This window comes from Amphiura filiformis, chromosome 4 (assembly GCF_039555335.1).
Source record: "Amphiura filiformis chromosome 4, Afil_fr2py, whole genome shotgun sequence".
NCBI classification, from domain to species: domain Eukaryota; kingdom Metazoa; phylum Echinodermata; class Ophiuroidea; order Amphilepidida; family Amphiuridae; genus Amphiura; species Amphiura filiformis.
Genome location: NC_092631.1, coordinates 77,244,014 through 77,264,576, shown reverse-complemented (window position 1 = coordinate 77,264,576; position 20,563 = coordinate 77,244,014). Strand labels below are relative to the sequence as shown.

Sequence of the window (20,563 nt, the reverse complement as noted above, 5' to 3'; positions counted from 1 at the left end):
AATGGGGATTTAAATCGATTGTATTTCTTTCATGCTTGTAAAACAATCATCACTTTTCAAAGACAAGCCAAACGTGTTTACCAATTACATGTATGCCTAACGCATATGTATGCCTTATTCTTAGCAATCGGACACATCCCATTGAATTACGTGTGGACAAAGTGATTTTTGACCCTCGGACGTAAAACTAGCACCATTTTGTTAATTTAGCTTCTTTTGCTTTCATTTCTTCATCACATACTTTTAGAAAGATATATATTTAGAATATGTAACAATACCATGAATTGGTATTTCTACAATTCGAGCAACCACCCTCTGAAATTGGGTAAAGTTGTTTTTGGCCCACACTGTACAATTTCAAATTCTGTTTCTCTGTTTCATATGTTTCCTCCGCGGTTATGTCCTCCATGTGGAAGACAATGCTCTGGTTTTTCTTTTGTGATGAAGAATCAAGCTTAGCTCACAGTTATGTTTAGGATCAACTACAGCAAGAATTATCATGATTATTCCATAAAAACAATATCTGCTCTGATTACTTTAAATTTCCAAGTTTTGGCGAAGAGGAATTGTACTCACGTTATAATCTCATTGAGATCGCAAAATAAATACATAACATCCACTGACTGCATGATATAATTTTATAATATTCTGTATCTGAGCAAATGATCAGCAATATATATATCATCAGAGACCACAAAATGACCACTCCAAGGTATACAATGATGATATCAGATGATGCACTTAGGTCACAGACCATCAACAAAGTCTATGGAAACCTCTTACTTTACATCTATTTTCAACAACCATTATCTTATGATCAAAAGATTAAAATGAATTTTGATATCACTACATGGATATTTAATCCATCCTTGAAAGCGGGAAATAGCAACCATGACTTTGGTGCAAGAAATGATGATCATCATCAGACAGGTCTGTTTCCTAACCAGGTAAAACAAAATCTGCATTCATGCGGCAAGGGTCATATTAAGGCTGCAAAACAAAGAAAAATTACTGCAAAATTAGTCCATTTTGGTTATGTTATGCCCCAAGCCTCCTGAGCTCCTCAGAAATATTGCCGCCTACAAATTACAATACATTATACATACATGTATGTATTGAGTTATTTCCCTGGTTATGTAAAAATTAATTTATTCTACTCTAGGTTTTATTTATTGTGGAATACCTGATACTACACAGGCGGTGCTATGTACCAATCAAACACATCCTTGTAATAGATATTTTATGGTAATGGAAAAGAATTTGATATTGATGCCATTCCTACCTGGGCTGTGCTAATATCAATTCTTTTCAAACATGGGGATTTTGACCTCTATATTTAAATTTGATAATCAATTTGGATAGAATTCACAAATTTACCAGCAGTGGATAAAAACTGGGTCACTGCAGATTTGCAAATATCTTATTCCGGAGAAATATCAACATAAAACTCCCACTAATAGCTGAAGAGAAATTTTGCATTTCAATTGCAAAAGATTCAACATGTTTCTTCACTCTAGTATAAAAACAAATCTACTTTTATTCTAGACCAATCTTCTCATTTTTGATAAAGATTATCAAATAAAAAATTAATAATGGAAAATTACATGTAAATACCATGCACTAACATAAATAATGCATCAATTTAAATATCAATAATGTACTGAAAGATATAAATCGCATGAAAATTCATGATATTTCTGCAATGTCTGACAGTAGATCGAAAGATGAAAAAGGATTTCAAATCACAGATCATGCTTTTTTCTCAAATATGGTATTTTTTCATGTAAAAATGTTCTTGTTTGGTGGTATTTTTTCCATATTTTTGCTGGTAGGGTGAACCTCGTTATGAGGCGTCATGAAAATGTTTTGCTGTGCATGTTGCCGCAATACATAGCATATGCATTCATTGCCATTCAAGCATAAATATCTCAAATAAACAAAAAACATAAAAACCTGCCTTTTAATTCTGCATAAACTGGTTGCTAATAATCACAACTATGCGCATTCTTTCACGGTGACTGAGGTACAAATAGCTATTCATAACACAGGTTATCACAAACTTTCATCTACCTGCCCCTTAGGGCTAACCACAAACATGATTTTTATATAATTTTGAGTTATTTTGCTACTAATCAGATTAACTTTTGACTTTAAATCTGCGCTCTACAGCCTCAAATCTGAGAAAGGTTCAAACAGCAAAGTACTGGCACTTTTAGCATTTAAATGTAGAATATTAACAACATACTGATTAATGAATTAAAGTGCGATGCTGCAAGGTATATAACTGAAAATAGAAAAATTAATAAATTGTTCATGTTTTTGTCATATGTAAATAGGTTAACAAGTACATGTAATGTCATTAATCATGCAACACATTATCACGGGCACATTATCCCTAAGAAAGTTAGCATTCAGCGATCACGCTCTCTGTGGTACCTACCTACATGTGTTACAGTACCTGACTTTGTGCGCTAACATTACTGGCTGTCGTATTGAACGCCACAATACATCAATCAATAAATTTGGGATTTTTAATCAAATGCGATCACGGCATTGACTTCAGTCAAAGCAAGTCATTATGATGCTATTTTGTTCAGTGTATCTATTCTTCCTGGAGCTAAAACAAATTTGACATGTTTTGACAAGCTATATAAGATCAGATTCATACTGAAGATGAAGTACTGCCTCAACAGTATTATGTGTCTTCATTCAAAATTGAATCTCAATCAATGTAAGCTTAAGCATGACCTTACATACATTCATGCATTGCCCTCCGTATTTTTAACAAAAAGATTGTTTAGCAATCTCATTATTCTAGTGAATGTTTTCTGGTTAATTGAATTTTTGTTAATTATGACAAGCCCTCTAACCAACATTAGATAATATATATGGTCGCATGTCACAAATAGGTCACCCAAAAATGGAGGAGCCGTAACATGAAAATGCTTTCTTCACACTTCAAGTTTGGTTTATTCTAAAAGTATAGTACCTATTGTGGAAAGTTTGGTGTCATTTTGTAGCTAATTATGTTCTTTATCAAATACAAAAAACCCCAAGTCAATTGGACAACTACTTTGAGATTTATACTTCAATATGTAAGATTTGTCAATGGGGAGCAGGCGGGGAGCTGGGGCGGGGAGCCCCATAGAGTTGTACACAAAATTGTGAAAATATGGCAAACTTCAAACCTTTGTATCTTAAAAAGTACAACTAGCATGGACCACAAATTGCACATATATCATCCTGGATTGTAGATCTACCTCATAGTAGATCAACTTTAACAAAAGATGTAACTAATTAATTGCCTAATTAAATGCTAATTAAGACAGTTTTTCCTATATGTTACTGTACAAAGTGTACACGTAATGCTCTGACATTTCTGAATGGCCTATCTTTGGCCCGAATCATCCTGCTTATTCAAAAGTACACATATTTTTAAGGAAATTTGATGAGGAATTCAATTATGCTATTAGTTTTAGTGCCAGAAATGGAGGAAAAAAGTTTTGATTGATAAATGTCATAAAAATTGTAAAATTATTTTACAATTTTTGACCACCCTGTATGTTTAACACAAGGGATACCAAACTCTTTCTTCCTAATTTGTTTGATGGGCCCATGAAATGTCTTTCTGAATCCATATTTATTTTGAGCTACATAGCTTTCAGAAAAGAAAAATATGGGGTTCACTGTGACAAGAAAGATACTAATTTTGTTGATGTTCCACCCTGTATATTTCTTACCCACCCTGTATTATGATGTTATATTTTGTTGATTTGGCATCCTTGTAATATAAGCTTTCCAGAAATATATACTTATAATGGTCTAAAATGTATTTATTAAAAGTTGTGTTGAAGTGAATCACAATTGGTGATATTTTCCTCATTTTACATTATGTTACACAAAAGATGACCAATTCATGACACGCGACCATATCCATCTTTTGAAAGTCATTATTAAGCTTTAATTAATTAAGAAGAACACAATGCCCTTATATTTGAAATGTAAAAGTATCTTGTAAATTAGTATTGTTCAAAATGGAGCTCCAAGATAACATTATTTTGGTCTTGAAATTAAATTTAGCTACATTCAACTTACTTTAAGTACTGCTTATTTAGCATTTTTGATATTAGTAGATATTGTGACATTCAAGAAGATGCAATTTTTATTGCATATGATTTAATTTTCAATTTTTGTGTACATTTACATAATTCAGATAATTTTATACTGAATATTCATTCACACAATGTTGTAGTATCAAAATTCACAATGTTGACACTCGAGAGCTTGGACGGGCTTGTTTCCACCACTCCTCCCTTTCATCCATGATTTGATATGCGTATGCTTAATTTGTTTTCTTCTCAACATTGACTGAGCCATTAATTTCCATCAACCAGAGGCAGAACATGCCATTCAATTTTTAAAAGTAAAAGCTGTCAGTTGATGGAACTTACTTAACCTCATCCATGCTGTTACATATTACGATAGGTCCAATGTTTAATAAATTATGTAAAATTTAACATTTCATTTGTATGAAGTCTAATTAAATGGTATTAAAATAAGTACTATGCTTGACAATATTTAGTCTGGTCTTGAATGATAAGGCTATATTAGGAAAAGATTTGCCGTTTTTTGTACTACTCTATACTGTATCTGCTACAACACATACATACATACATACAAGGCAAACAAACATGGTCATGGAATAATATGATAACTACAGCCTATCCACAGAATGCTGTCAATTCAGATCATAGTGGATTTGATTTTGACAATCTGAATCAAATGATATACATTTAAACCAAATGGCAAACTCCATCATCACGGTTTGGTCAACAGAGTGCTCACCTCAACGTAATTTTTTTTACATCTGCAAATGTTGACTTTATAATAATCAATTTTAAATAGGTTTGAATTATAATACTAGTTCAGATCAGATTTATTGCACAAGTGAAACCATAGTAAACCATGCAGCAGGCCCTAGCATGAAGCTACTCCGCTAGCAGGCCGCATCCTGACATATCTTACAATCATGACTAGCGGAGACTAGGCATTTTCCTGCCTCCTGTAGTATGTCTGTGTTCCTGCAGCAATTTCACAGCTGCAATGTTTGCAGACAACTCCACACCTGGGCTATGTCAAAATACTACTACTATGATATAAAAATAACTCCCCATCTATTGCATTGCTTTCTGGTATATATGATACTTGTGTTTTGTACTGTATGTTTTTAACTTAGTACAAAAACATCAAAATGCTGGTTATTTAAAATAGGATAAAGTTGTAAATTTAAATGTTAACTGCAAAAGTATAATCATTTTCAAGGGTGGTACTTCAATGCAGATACACAAAGCATAAACTCTGGGCTTCTGTGGACTGTGGTGCTGTTATTGACTTGTGTGCCTGATATTCCCATAAATCAGGTCCAAAGGTCCATGTCTCACTCTCACCCAAAGCCCTCATATTTATCTCACTTTAATATTAATATTAATAAAAGCCCTTTTAAATTTCAGCTTTACATATATTAATTCATATTGAAGTGCACCTCCGTCCTCCGTTCTGTTCAAAATCATTAAAATATCTCACATTATGAAACATTGGCCATCGGACTAGCTCTGAATATCAATATGCAAATAATCATTTTCTTCAATTGTATTGTAACAAATGCCAATTCATACAGTTCCATTTTGTGACACAACTGGCATTATGCATATAAATTTCTTTACTATATCACTCTTGATTCTGCACTGCTTTCATATCATTATAATTGCTGTTTGTGTGCTTTCATCCATACACACTCTGATACATAATGCAATTTTATTATTTCATAGGATTTTACCACTTTGGCTACCTTTTCTCCTGTTTTACATTCCTACTTTTGATACTCAAACCAATAAAAGAAAGTCAGCTAAATGCCTGTAAGCTTATGAATATATCCAGGGAGAAAAGGCATTCAACCAAATTATGCTGTTGTTTGAAGTGTTTGGGTTGCAGTAAATCCTGGTCTGAAAGGTTGTAAAAGAAACAAAACTATGTCTTACTGTATGTCATTATTTAAAGGGGTGGAAGGTTTTCCTGCTTAGGTTATCAAAATATCACAAAGTCCAGAGGTTTTGATACCATTGGTCCGGAGATGCCGATCTTGAAATTAAACAAGGGCACTTTAATAACAGTTTTTGAATAAAATGTTCACAACTTTGTTGCAATCTGTCAATCACCTGTGACAAAATGGTTCATGCTATTAAAAGTATATTCACTCCAATGTGATTTAAAAGTTTTCATTTCTGCATTTCATTACAATCAGTCACAGTCAAATTTAGAACTTTTACCAATGATTCTTAGTTGCTTACAACACTAAGATCCATCAACAACTTTCAATTATTTGCTTCTTGTCTAGAGTCACCTTATATACACCAGGAGTGCATAATTTATCCATACAGTGATGGATGTTGTAAGCAAGAACAATTTGTTCAACAAATTGAACTTTTCTTCCAACTAGTTTCTAAAGTCAGGGTGCATGTCTGCAACAATCTGTCTGTCCAAGTTTTGATTCAAAATATCAACTTTGCAAATTGCAAAATAGTAAGACTTGCCACTTTGCATTACTAACTTGTTCTTTTGATCCTATGTACTTTGCTGAACACTTTCATACACACAAAGGGTAAAACCAGAGTTGCTTGTGATACATTCTATCATGGCAAAGTTATGTACTGAGCGTTAATTAAAATATAAAAAAACCTTTCTAAAATTACTGCATGTAATTGTAAGGCCTTTGTGTAATTACTGAGTGCACTAGGCTATTTTTTTTCTTCTAGCTGCAAACCTCCTACGTAAAACATTAACATAAAAATAAACCAAATTTATTCATTTACAAGACTGCAAATAAAGGAACAATATACGACCTGATTGTCATTGAATGGCAAACTACTTTTTTTATTGTATCCACTTATTGGTGAGCAATCAGCGCATGTATGTACCTGGGTCTACTCATAATATTTGTATCAATGTTCAATATCAATAATTTGCGTTTATCAATGTATTAAGGTTTTTAATCACCTTATTGTGTTCTATATCATCAGACTGCCTGAAAGTGCTACAGTTTCCTCAAACTATTTAACCCTGATAACCTAACCAAGTTGTCTATAACTGAAATAAATGAACACAAAATAATGTCTAACATGTGAGCTCATGTGCCATGATATTGACAAGCACTCACCTAGCCTATATTTAATAAACCTATCTGCTTCCTCTGTCCAAGACAACTAATGGACATTGCTTTGCCTAGAATGCATGGTGGCTATCTTAGGTAGACAACTAGCCTGACTGGATGCTCAAATTAAGTTTCTGCTGAGATCAAATTATGGATTCACACTAAGTCAGAAAAGCAGAAAAGGGGCATATATTATTGCCATTGTATCATGCAAAATATTTATTGGGATGCAAGCTTTACAGACAAAATTACCTTAACTAAGCTTTGCCCCTCAAATAATGAAATATGTCAACAGAACAGGCTGGTTAGGTCCCTAATATGCTTTGTAAATTGGTATAAATAATAATTCTATCTAATGTTTTGGAACAATTCGTATAAAGGTAGTCTTGTATGCAAAATCACAATCTTCCGCAGAATATAATCAATATAGCATTTCACCATGAAGGAATAGCCTTTTAAAAGATTTAAAATTCATCAAGCAGTTTGTCAAGTTTGATACATCCTTCACTGTTCAGAGGTACTTGCCCCCCTGAAACATAAATTTACAGGAAACTTACAGTTCTTCAGATTCGAATATCCTGACCCTAAAAAAGGGGGCTGTGACAAATTTTATGCAGAAAGTGCTGATTACTAATGACTCCTCAATCATTTGAATCTTGCCAATTAAATATCATGCTTATTTGGATAACATGAAGTGATTTTCTGTTTTGGTGATTTAACAAATTAGCAATAGCAGCAGCTCTTGTAGATGGTAGACTGACTGAATGCATGTTTTGTTCAAAAGCAAAATGCCAGGGTGTTTTTTGTGGTTTACCACCTCAATCTAGCATCTGTAAAAGGCTGCTTAAATACACAATGCTATTGTAATAAGGTTCCATAGTGAGATGCGATGAATGACTGTCTTTCATGTTAAGTCAACAACAGTCTACCAGACCACAGTATCAGCCTATACAGAGAACATAATTATAACGTTATTAATTTACCACTCTATAACAAGAATGCATATATTTTGTTCATATAAATAATGAAACAGGAGAAAGGTATATTAATCACTCACCAATATCACGTTTATAATGAATATCACAAATGCTCCAGCTTGCAAGTATAACAGTAATATTATAAATCCAGTATTGTCAGCTCAGTAAAATGGTCTATAATTACATAATAATCTGCTTCATAAATATCATTCCCGCTTCAGTAGCTTGTCATATTATGAGTACCAGCATCAGCCAATAGATGGGTAGATGGATGGATGCGGCAAGACACAACCCCAGGTGGTGTACAAACAATGCTGATTATACAGATGAATTAATGCAATGATAATGTCCACAATATGATAATTCCAAGATTAATATTATCTTCCTGACTAGTGTATAGTTACAAATCCATGTACTGATGGTTGCTTCAGATTAGTAAGAAGATGAATATCTGTGTAGGATCATAGCAGTATCAGCTAGCATCATGTCTTATAGTAATATTCCATGCACGCTGCTTGTGTTTGTGTGTTCGTTGAGTGTGCTACTACTCCTGAATGGTGGCGGTAGCTCACTAGTAATAACAGCAAATGACCCACAGTTTTGGTTCGCCAATCATCATGACAGGCTTTCACTCTCAGCTGGCAAATGCTTTCTGCTTAGTCTCCATGCATACTTGGCTACAATAAAGGCTGAATGGTTTGTTATTACATGTGATACTATGGCTAAGACTAGTCTTTTCGCATGCTTGGTCATCTGTGTCCTGGTGTATGCTAGTTGGGGGTGATTACAGGATCTGTATTGGTGACTAATGCTGGCTTGGGGAAACATATTTTACTGTGTTTATTTTTTGTGTTGACACACAAATACCTGCACAAGAAATCATCACAAATAAACTGAATGTCTCATCACTGAACATGTTTGATATTGTTATTCAATACCACAATGCATTTTTAATCAATTTTGTAACAGGATGCATAGATATCATAAAATTGTAATAAAATTAAAAAAATATGTACTGACATGCATCCTTCACTGTACCAGAAAAATTACTATCGTATCAGTAATTTTTGAATGAATCCTTTTGTTTATATTGATCTAAATCTTTTTTCCTCTTGAATACAATTTATTTATGTATTCACCTACTCACACAGATCACCTATTAAACATTGGAAGCCATGCTAATGACCTTTAATAAATATAGGTTAGACTAATAAAAGGTCTTTAAAATGAACTTAAGAACAATTGGTGTCATGCCCGGTATCATGTGAAATATCAATTTACATAATCACATTTGTACATAAAAACATTGTTATTTGACAACATCCTGCCTCAAGCCACAAGATATGTTTTCCTTGTGAAATTTTTGGTAGAGTGAAAATTAAAATGGAATCATAAATCACTGTAGCAAGGAAACCCCCCAGTTGGATCCTGTTGTATTGGCTAAAAATATGAAAATTAAAATAAAATTAGACATGTCCAATCATCCATCAATGTGGAAGGAAAGTAGGGCTAAAATAAAATTCAGGAAAGGTATTGCTGAACATTTTACAGATCCATCTATGATCTAAAATCATGGCAGTTCTGTCTATATGCACGGGTGCATACTTATCAATACAAAAATCACATAAATTCCAGGCATTCCATATTTCAGTTGTATTCATTTCTAGTACAAATAATGTAAAGGGAATCACTGGCTTGAATCAGACATGTATTGTCCTCTTGTAAAGTGGCTAAACCACAGGAAAATAAGGTCATAAGTACTCATGTGTAACTGAGCCACTGACCACAATAATTGTTGACTGAATAATTTGCGACAAGTGCACTTATTCATAATTGTATGTTCTACTTCGAAATCAATTTTATGCAAAGTGCTTCTATTAAGCATTTAATGATAATAATAATAACATACCTAATCAATTTAAATCAATGTCTGAAATGAAAACAATTATCAATGTCCTATTCTGAATAGGACATTCATAATTGTTTTCATTTATTCTTTAAAACATACATAATTTCGGCAAGACCTTCCTGTTTTATGCCTATGAGTAAATATGCAAATATGTATGAAGTTATGGATTACAAACAATTACTATTTAGTGGTCATTTCACACCAGTTTCAACTTACTATTTAATATTAGTATCTCAACTCTATTCAACTTATTTCATGTAATGCATACCAATGATATGATTACGGAGCTAGTCTGAGTAGAGTCCAAATTCCTATACAATGATATTTATTATATGACACAATTTATTCCATAGTTTTGGTCACCAAAGATGATATTGCATTACCTATGCTTGCTGCACAAATATGACACACTTTATGGAAACGCCTAAACTTGTCAATTTGACAGTGATTCAAGCCCAAAACATAGATCCTTATCTTTCAGTAGATATATGAATATCAACATTTCATCGGTTTTATATATTAATATAATTTTATGGTATCATTAATTTTAATCAGCTTATTATCAGCATCAGCAATCAGCTGGTCTGCATACTCGCATTGTTGTAAATTGTGTTGATCGCGAAAGAGACAGTAATTACTAATTGTGTCATGTGCTAACTGTACGTCGGGCATTGGCAATGGCATGCTAATTTACATGGCCTTCGTAGTAGTCACATGACTGTGAAAACTGTAAAAGCATACAGCCTCATATGATACGGCCGCAAACCAGTGATATTTTTTCGTATAGCATGAAAAAACAGGGAATAACTAAGGCCAAAAAAAAAAGTGTCTCAGACACCCGCACACATTTCTATGTGAATTCCAACTTTAAAATGTTGTGCCTTCGGTGCTCCATTCGCAACTTCCTCGTTCACCCCTCGATCATAGTCTTTGACAAATACTATTTCATACTTCATGTACATCACAACTCTTTCAAACAACTCTCACTTCCTATTCTAAACATGAAGTTGTATCTAAAAATAATCACAACCAATGTTTGTTAACTTTTAATACTGGAGAACATTTCCCTATTTTAAAATAGAAACCAGTACATAAAAAAATATAATAAACATGAAGTTGAACCAGGGATATGTCTCATATCCCTGCTTAAACAGATGGATTCTAAAGCAGCCAAGCAAAGATTTTGGTAAATGAGATGACCATTTAATTTAGCGCAGTGATTTATAGTGCGCCTAGATGTTGATCCACAAGCCTCAGCACACTTTACAGGTTGTTGCTGACCACTACAGCCCCACATCATTCCATAAACCATTTAACAACAAATCAGGGACTTTGATGCTTCAAGAGCGCACACCCTATACATTCCACAAATAACCATCGCAACCAGGATCAGCTCCCCGAGTTTTGTACGGGTTACAACGAGACAATTAGCAGTAAGTTCCTTGTCCAGGGGAGTTTCAATTTTCCACAAGAGCATACTAGGCACCGTCAGGGTTCGAACCCGCACCATAGTCGAACGGCGTAACGATTGAGCTAACTTGACTGCTAACCATCATATGTTGTATGGCTGGAGAGCTGACGATTGAGCACTGGACTCGGAATCCAGGTCGTTGGTTCAAGTCCTGCTTCAGCCAAAGTTTCTTTACTCCCCTTCTTAATATTATTACTCTTTTAATCCACTCAAGTGCCACCAAGCCTTGAAATAAGCGGGCGCGGGGAGCAAATTTACCCTCGTAAAGCCACCAATTGCTCCTGGTCCTTGTAAAATTCACATGAACCAGGAGCAATTTTCTAAAATAAATTGCTCCTGCTTACAGTTTTACACTTGATGCAGTTGTGCTGGTATGCTGTATTGTATATAAGCAGAAAAGGATTTACCGTAACCACCCGGGTATAAGCCCACCTTCGGCTATAAGCCCGCCCCCTATTTTTCAAAACATTCTGGGAACAAGGGTGCACTCAGGTATAAGCCCAGTACTAAATTTTGGCCAAGTTCTTAAATCAAATCAATGCTTTGCTCTTATATTTAAGAACAAATATAAAAAAAATCACTTGATAATCAACATTTCACACTTATAATTTTAAGAAATTGACATAGATGATAGAAATTACTAGTACATTAGGCATATACAAATGGGGGTGATTGTTCTTATTATTAAATTCAAGCACTCGCCCTTCCCCGGTTATAAGCCCACCCCCATTTTTGAAGTGAAATCCGCCATCTAGGGGAGTGGGCTTATACCCGAGTGGTTACGGTAATATTGAAAATTGTTCCTGTTTCTTCAGAAATTGCTCCTGGTTCTTGTAAAATCCCAGTGAACCAGGAGCAATGTTCAAAACAAATTGCTCCTGGTTCCAGTCTGCTTATTTCAAGGCTTGAGTACCACTACCCACTTCAATCTCTGTAGGCCCCTCCACTGATAAGACTGAGCACTACTGACTACAGCAAGCACCCTTCCCTATGGATCCCCTATGATTGATTTCATTCTCAATATGACTTACAATACTTTATAACTATTGCATTTGGATGAGCAGATGTGAGAGTACATGAATTAAATGTGACAGAATAATTTACAAACGAATATCATGAATATCACATCGGATTTAAAATGTGTACTCTCTGTCTGGTCAATTACCGGTTCTACATCAAGCAAGACCCTTACATAATGCAATATTTATAGAATAATTTGTGTGTGTACAGAATGACAGTTTCTTGCCTGGTAAATAATATGAAATCTGTTGCTAGAGATGTTGGATATGATACATATTAGGAAATGATAATTTGCAGTATTCATATTATTTCAAATTAATTATCTCAAGCTTATTGCATTATGAAAAAATATTTGATTGTTATTTTTAAACAATATCTTTGAAGAATCATAGTACCCATAGAGTGATATTTAAAACATGAACAAAACTAGAGCGATAACCGCACCATAGCTGAACCATGTGGCTTCGGCAGTATTGCATTTAAATTGCAGCTGAATTGAAGCATTTTGAAAACTTGACATTTGACCCCTTTATTGCCCCTTAATGACCTTAAATGAATTTTAAAATATTTTAAACATGTTTAGAATGTCATAAGGATCATTGCATATAAATTTCAGCTCAATTGGAGCATTTTGAAAAACTTGACCTTTGACCCCTTTATTGCCCCTTAATGACCTTAAATGAATTTTAAAATATTTTTTAAATGTTTACAATGTCCTAAGGATCATTGCATATAAATTTCAGCTCAATTGGAGCATTTTGAAAAACTTGACCTTTGACCCCTTTATTGCCCCTTAATGACCTTAAATGAATTTTAAAATATTTTTTAAATGTTTACAATGTCCTAAGGATCATTGCATTTAAATTTCAGCTCAATTGGAGCATTTTGGAAACCTTGACCTTTGACCCCTTTATGACCCCTTAATGACCTTAAATAAATTGTTAAATGTTTTAAACATGTTTAGAATGTCATAAGGATCATTGCATTTAAATTTAAGCTCAATCGGAGCATTTTCGGTTAAAATGACCTTTTTTGACCCCTGTGACCCCTGGATGACCTCTGACGTTTGGAAATATTTTTTTATATTCTTTATGTTTTCCTCTTTCATATGACACCACTCATGGGGTCATACCTTCGTGGCATTTAGAGATATGTCCATTTCAGACCAAATGGTTAGTCAGTAAGCTAGTAAGTAAGCTAGTAAGTAAGCTAGTAACATTCACTCATATAGGCTGATACCATTTCATGGTTCAGCAATAATTAGAAAATAAGTGTTTCTCACCACTTCACTTTACACACCCACACCCACACCCTCCAACAAAGCAGTTTAATGCACACAAATTAGATAGTACAATTAATCATAAATCCATCTATGTGTTGAGTCTGATTAATCATAGAATGGTCTATGGATTAATTGAACTATTATTATGTAAAATGCTAATTGACAGACAGTGCACATACCTGTCCATGAGCACAGTACATCCTCCTCATAACATACATGTCACAGGTAACTGGTGTACATTAATTATGAACTTGTACTATCATTATGATCTTTTACCTATTGACATTTAATATTGTACAGGAACTGACAACTCAATGTTCATGTAGCACAGTTTACATTGTGCATTTCAAACATGTTTGCATGATGTGTTCAAGATGTTCCAATGGGATGCATTTTATTTGATCAATTCTCTACACCTCAAATGTGAAGTATAATACTGTTCAATGTTCCTCCTTCAGAAATTTGAAATGTGACAATTGTCCACAGGTTCAACAAGAAAGACACGTTGACCCTTCAGTTATTATAAACTTTCAATTAATAGAAAGTAAAAATAATAATGTCAAACTATAATCGGTTCCTTTTATGCATTAACCATCACATATACGCGCACGACCTGGGAATTTGCTTATTTTGGTTTTGGCCTCAATGTGAGGTACAAAACACAATACAAATAAATCTGATTACTTACCTTTAAATGTGGGTCGTCATCAGGTATTGATTTTGACATGAGACCCATCATATGGCCCAATGACCCAGACAAATTACAACCAAACAACCCTATTTATAGCAAGAGCACCTTTAGGTAAATACTTGTTAGTGATGATAGTCCTGCAATTAACTGACGATCTCAACCATTAGATTAACCACATGAATACCTCATTCATTTCATAGAAATATCACTATGTTGCATGTTGGTATTCCAGTAGCTTTCACCCGGAAGACTTTTGGTATCCGTAAAGTTAATTGTTAGAATTTATAAGGTTATGCTAAGTGGGTCATCATTTTGTTTTAATAGTAACTTCTGTACTATCTTGTCAATGCAAAGTCACATTTGTATACACTTGTTATTGTGCATCCAACTGGTTGGTTCCGAGGAAGTTGCATATTTTGAACTAGATGGTTTTGGTGGAAATCACAACAAATGAGACACCTGAATACAGTGTGTTCAATAAAAATGTCTGTCTCAGCACTAGCAAAATGAAAAAAATCAAAAGTTCATCCATGATAGAACTTAGCCCCTTTCGTAAACCATGATGCCCCTCCGAATAGCAAGTGAAGTGAGCAGCGAGTTTTTGGGATAAAATCATCATACAGGGATACAGATTTTCTTTTTGCACATTTTTTTTACAGATTTTGCATTTTGGGAAACAAATTTTTTAACATTTTAACAGATTTGTTAATTTTTTTTTTTCGTTCCATTTGCTCATTTTAGGGCCATCACTCCCCTTAAATGCAATCAGGGGAGCTGTTTTTATGACTTCACCCAATAGTTTTGTAGAAGTTTATTCATAAATTGTGACTAAATATCATTAAAACATATTAGAAGTTTAGTAGTAGTAGTCTAGTGATAGATCCAATTCAAAATTACACTTTTTGCAATAGGTGTCCTTTATCAGGCATTTTAAATGTAGATCAACTCTCCTAGCTCGCCCACAACTCCCAATAACAGCTCCATCACTCTCCTTAAAAATTTCAGGCGAGTGGTTTGAATGGCTCTCCATAATACCTTTAAGGGGAGCGATTGACAGCTCACCTGGAAAAATCTAAAACACAAGGCCTGCTTCAATGCCTAATGAAAATCAGTTGCTATTCAGAAAATTTGTCAATATAGTTAACCATAAAGACAGTAGAGCCTTCACCTTACCTCAACGGTAATTGATAACAGGAAAAAAGTGTGGTTAGGGTGATGATTGTAACACATTATTGAGTATGATGTTTCTTATATCCTAAAGAATGTTAGAAGCATTCTCAAAATTGTATTTAACAAAATCATTCTAAAACAATAACCAGGTGAGACACACCTAAATGACAAACACATTGATGCAAATGAGAAACACCCTCTCCTGTCTCTCACTTTAACTACCACTGATGTGTGAATGTTGGTCACAAGATGGCTCACAGCATATCACAATGTTAGTTTCATGCTTGTCAATAGATGGCTCACTCCTAAACAAAATGCAGACAAATATATATTGTTTTATTTACAATACCAGTCACATATACCTTTGAACACCATTTGGACCTGATAGATTTTTAAATCTTCCGCTCTTCTCCAGTGTGCCTCTCCGGGGGGGTACTCAGTACAAATGACCATACGGGGACGTGCCGCAAATATGGGTAGCATTTTCAGCCTCTTGGTATATCAATGACCCAATCAATAGCCCAATTTTTCCCTAATCTAGCCAAAATTTTCAAAATTTTCCCAAAATTTTGGGAAAATTTGGGTAAAATTTGTAAAAACTAAGACAATTTGGGTTCAATTCGGCCGAAAATTTTGACTTTTGGTATATCAATGGGTCCAAATTTCTTGAAAAATTGGTATATTTATGGGTCCACTTTCAAATTCTCAGCGACACGTCCCTACCAAAACCAAACTTGAGTACCCCGGGTGCCTCTGTGGCTCGATTGGCAGAGCATCATGCTTGTAATACTGTAATACGAAGGTCACTGGTTCGATCCGGCCATATGCACTTTTTTTCAACGTTTATGTGCGCTGGCTGCTCTGGGTAAAGATTAAAATTTGTTCATTTAATACCAGTCACATAACAATACGTGGATCCTGGGTTTCTCTGCTGTTGTAAGTCAATTTAAATGCAATTCCTTTCCATGAGGTAATAGGCGTATTGCATAACAATAGATATAGCTTGGAGGTTAATCTATCTCCTTTGTTTTTAATATGCAATATGTATACAGCTCAGTGGTAATTCATCTCTTTCAAATGTTATACCATACAGCATCAAAAGAACTTTTTCAGAAGTGAAATTTGGTGTAGAAAGTTAATCTGGCAAAAAAAATGTAAATTATCACCATACCGGTCAATGGTCATCTATGCTTTGTACTATTCAACCTTCCTGATCCCTTCCCTTCGATCATCCTCTGAAATATTACTCAAAAATGAATGCTTTTGCTACTCCACTGTTTGTAACTCAATTTAAATGCCAGCATAAAACCCATCTTTTTTGCCAAGCTTTTCCAGATTCACAGAATTAATTGCTTTTTTGCTTGTTCGTCATTTTCATGTTTTTGTTTCTCTGAAGATTTTTCACCTTATAGAACCATTTATTTTTCTTAAAATAATTTTGACAATTTATTTTCAAATTATTGTATTCAAAAAAACCAAAATAAATAGCCTATGCGATTTCAACAGATATATACAAGGAAACAGTTATTTACTTGCCCACCGGATTCCCAAATTGTAACAATTGTGTACCATACTCTATAATGTACCATACAAATGATAGCAAAATGAAAAGAATTATGGGTAATTTTTATCAGGAAAAATATCAATTAATTAAGGCAGAAGTTCCTCCCTTACCACTACCACCCTCATTCATCTCTATGTGTATCTGCAAGCTGAATGTTAGCTTGAGGGCTCACTCATTGACTCATCACAGAAGCAGAGCCGTCTATGCAGTAGCTTGAGCAGCTAGCGCTGATGGTAATTAGATGAATCTATCTCTCACACTTGCCTCCCGCCCGCCACTGTATCATCACTTGCAGACAGCCTTGCTAGCTTCTTGGCTATTGCCGCACTAAATCTTGAATAAATGCAGACTTGCATAAGATCCCTCCATGCATTGCAGAATCTATGAATAACTAATGAGATGGATTTAGGCTGAGACAAAATGGGATGCGAGTAGTTTGCCGCTAAAATTGACTATGAGATATGGCTGTAAGATTTTATTGTTTTCCTATTTCATTGAAATTAATTAAACCTGTATCTCATCTTGTAAACCAGCCATAAGTCACTGCTCTTATTTTGAACACATTGTATTGTAGCCTGTTATTAATGGGCAAGAAAAATGAAAATTAATTTTGCTTGAAAAAATGGCCCATTTTGCTTGATTGCATCTCAAATGTCAAACTTCATAAAAAAACATTTTGTTGTTTGCCGCTGCTGCCACTATGCAACAGTCGGTACTCATGAGAAAACAATTTACTAAAACTGATCAATACTGAATATTGTGCTACACGTTTTGTGTAGTGTGGGGAAGTCACAAATCCAATGTGGGAGATATTTTTGCAGTACAAGAATTACCAGAACAGGTGGTTTGTCAAAAAATGAAGAAATTTGCTCAATAAATTTGAGGAAATCTTCCAACATTCTACAATATATTGTTGGGTTTTTTTTTCAAATTAATTTCCCCTTCCCTTTTGCTGGTTGGGCAGTTTTAGAGGTTCTATGCACCTATTTGCTCCAGCCAATCACTGGACCTTTAATTGTGTTTCCCTTAATATTTTTTTTTAATTTTGATGTATTTTATCTGAACTGCAATATATATCACTTCCATATTAATATGTGCTAGTATAATAAATAAAATAAAACAAACATACAAACAAACAAATATACTATAAGTGAGACCAGTAATCATAAGTTGTTTGCATCAAGCAGGTTCAGACATTGGAGGATAATCCGAGAATCTATTCTCGCAGAGATTCTCGTAAACCGATTTGCAAGAAAATAAAGAGATTCTCACATATTTTTGAGCACGCTAAACAATAAGTTAATAAAGGGACATTTTGGAAAGGGAAACAAAATTCTATCACAATGTATGTAAAAACAGAGAATTGTCACAAAAGTATGATGTGCTTCACACCTGTATATTGTATATTATTTGCAAGAATTCATCAAATGTGCCATATTATAAATACAGTAATCTATGATTGATACTGACCCAGCATAAGGATCACCATTTGAGCCATTTAAAGAATTCCACACAAAAACTGAAAATTATCCATCTTTTCCAACCCACAAATGCATAAATGTTCACTGAAGGTGTTTTTGGCATGTTTGTTTGTTTATTTGACATTACTTGTTATTTCCCAGCACTGATGGTTAATTTCATAAAATTACAACTCTAATTGGCATGTTTATTCCTTACATTACTGTTTTATATCCTAATCAGGCAGATTAAGGATAACTTATTCTCATTTCCTTCTAAATTGACAAAAACAAACAAACCATGTCCTGCACAGTGCACACGAAACACCGTTTACAATTGCCATTTATCATGAAAATAACATCACAATAAAATCTGTCAAACACAATTTCAAAACTAACCATACACTAATATTGTCTTAACCTGAATGCATGGTACACATGGGGCCCTATATATAGTAAGAATCCTTTGGGGTGAAAACCAACGATGAGAGAAAATTAAATGTAGTGAGTGGCAAACAATACTCTTGAGTAAGGATTCCATGCTCTTGATGACTTTATACAATATGCCTTGGAGGAAGTGTTGAAGAGACCTTGAAAAGTTCAAGTGGATCATCCAGAAAAAATTACAGTTAGCGATTTAATGAATGTTGCAACTGAAGTGAACAATTGGTGTAATTTCTTGCACCTCACGCATTCCACAACGGTATGGACAATCTGAATTTGTACTTAAACATGCTGCCCATGCACTTCATGTTAGATGACTCAACCCCTTCAAAACCTAACTTGCAATTATAGGGATGAAGATTTGTGTTTTTTAAATAAAATTCAAATAAAAATCTTGTAGAGGTTATGTTTTGCTCATTAGGCCAAAAAAAAAAGTTGTATGTTTGTCCTCCACCGCCCGCTCCTCAGATGAAGGCCTGACCAATATTTTTTTTTTCAATTTTTTTTTAAAATAAAAAATAAGTAAAATTCAATTTGTTTTTTCCAGATTTGGAGTATCTCTGGACCTAGCTAGAGCTAAATGCTAAGATCTTTCATGGTTGAAAATAAAAAGGCCACCAAATCATTAAAAGACTATGACATGAACACAAATTATAACTTTAACTGCATATTAAAGAAACAAAATGTTTTTAAGTCACCATGAATGATTGTAGCATTTAGCTCTAGCAAGGTCCAGAAATATGCCAAACCGAAAAAAAAAAAAAAAAAAAAAGCCTACCCAGACGTCCTCTTTCAAAGCTGTGGAGGACAAACAAACAATTTTTTTTTTGGCCTTATTAAATTTCTTCTTGTCTGTGTATCTGGATTTACTCATTCAGCTGAGGGTAAAGTTAAAAACCATTAAAATTCATTGTTGGTCCCTTCGTTGGTGTCATAAATATGTGCTATCATAGCCTGCTAGTGGTTAAGCCGAAAGCTGTGTATTAACCCTAACACTGTACACCATTTTTTGCTATCAGACGTTAAAGAAAAACAAAAAAGGACAGAAGATTAACAGTAGTCATTTGGTGCCCCCGGGAGTTTCGCTGACCCGGCCAGCTATTCCATGGTCATATAGGACTTATGGTGATTGTTGCTTCATGGCATCTAGTGCGATGCATGCATGTGCAGTGGTTATCCTAGTATTTTGTGGTATTTATGGGTGTTACCTAGGGTTAACATAGGCCTCAATCTAAGAAAATACATGTTAGCTGACCCTAACACTGAACACTGTTCTTTGCTATCAGAAGTTAAAGAAGTAACGGAAAAGGACAGAATATAATTTATATAAAGTCACTTGGTGCCCCGAGAAACCTTAGACTCCACGTGTGC

The 20,563-nt window shown here is 34.3% G+C and overlaps 1 protein-coding gene across 7 annotated transcripts in view; it reads right to left on the bottom strand.

Moving 5' to 3' along the window:
* The window catches only part of LOC140151439 (uncharacterized), a 174,621-nt gene that overhangs the window by 127,802 nt on the left and 26,256 nt on the right, over positions 1-20,563 (bottom strand). The window contains exon 1 of one of the 7 annotated variants that reach the window (XM_072173784.1): positions 8,265-8,836. The exons of the other annotated variants lie outside the window; for them this stretch is intronic. The gene's annotated coding sequence lies outside the window, so the exon portion shown is untranslated. Of the gene's footprint in view, positions 1-8,264; positions 8,837-20,563 lie in introns of those variants that run through there. 7 annotated transcript variants of the gene reach the window in all.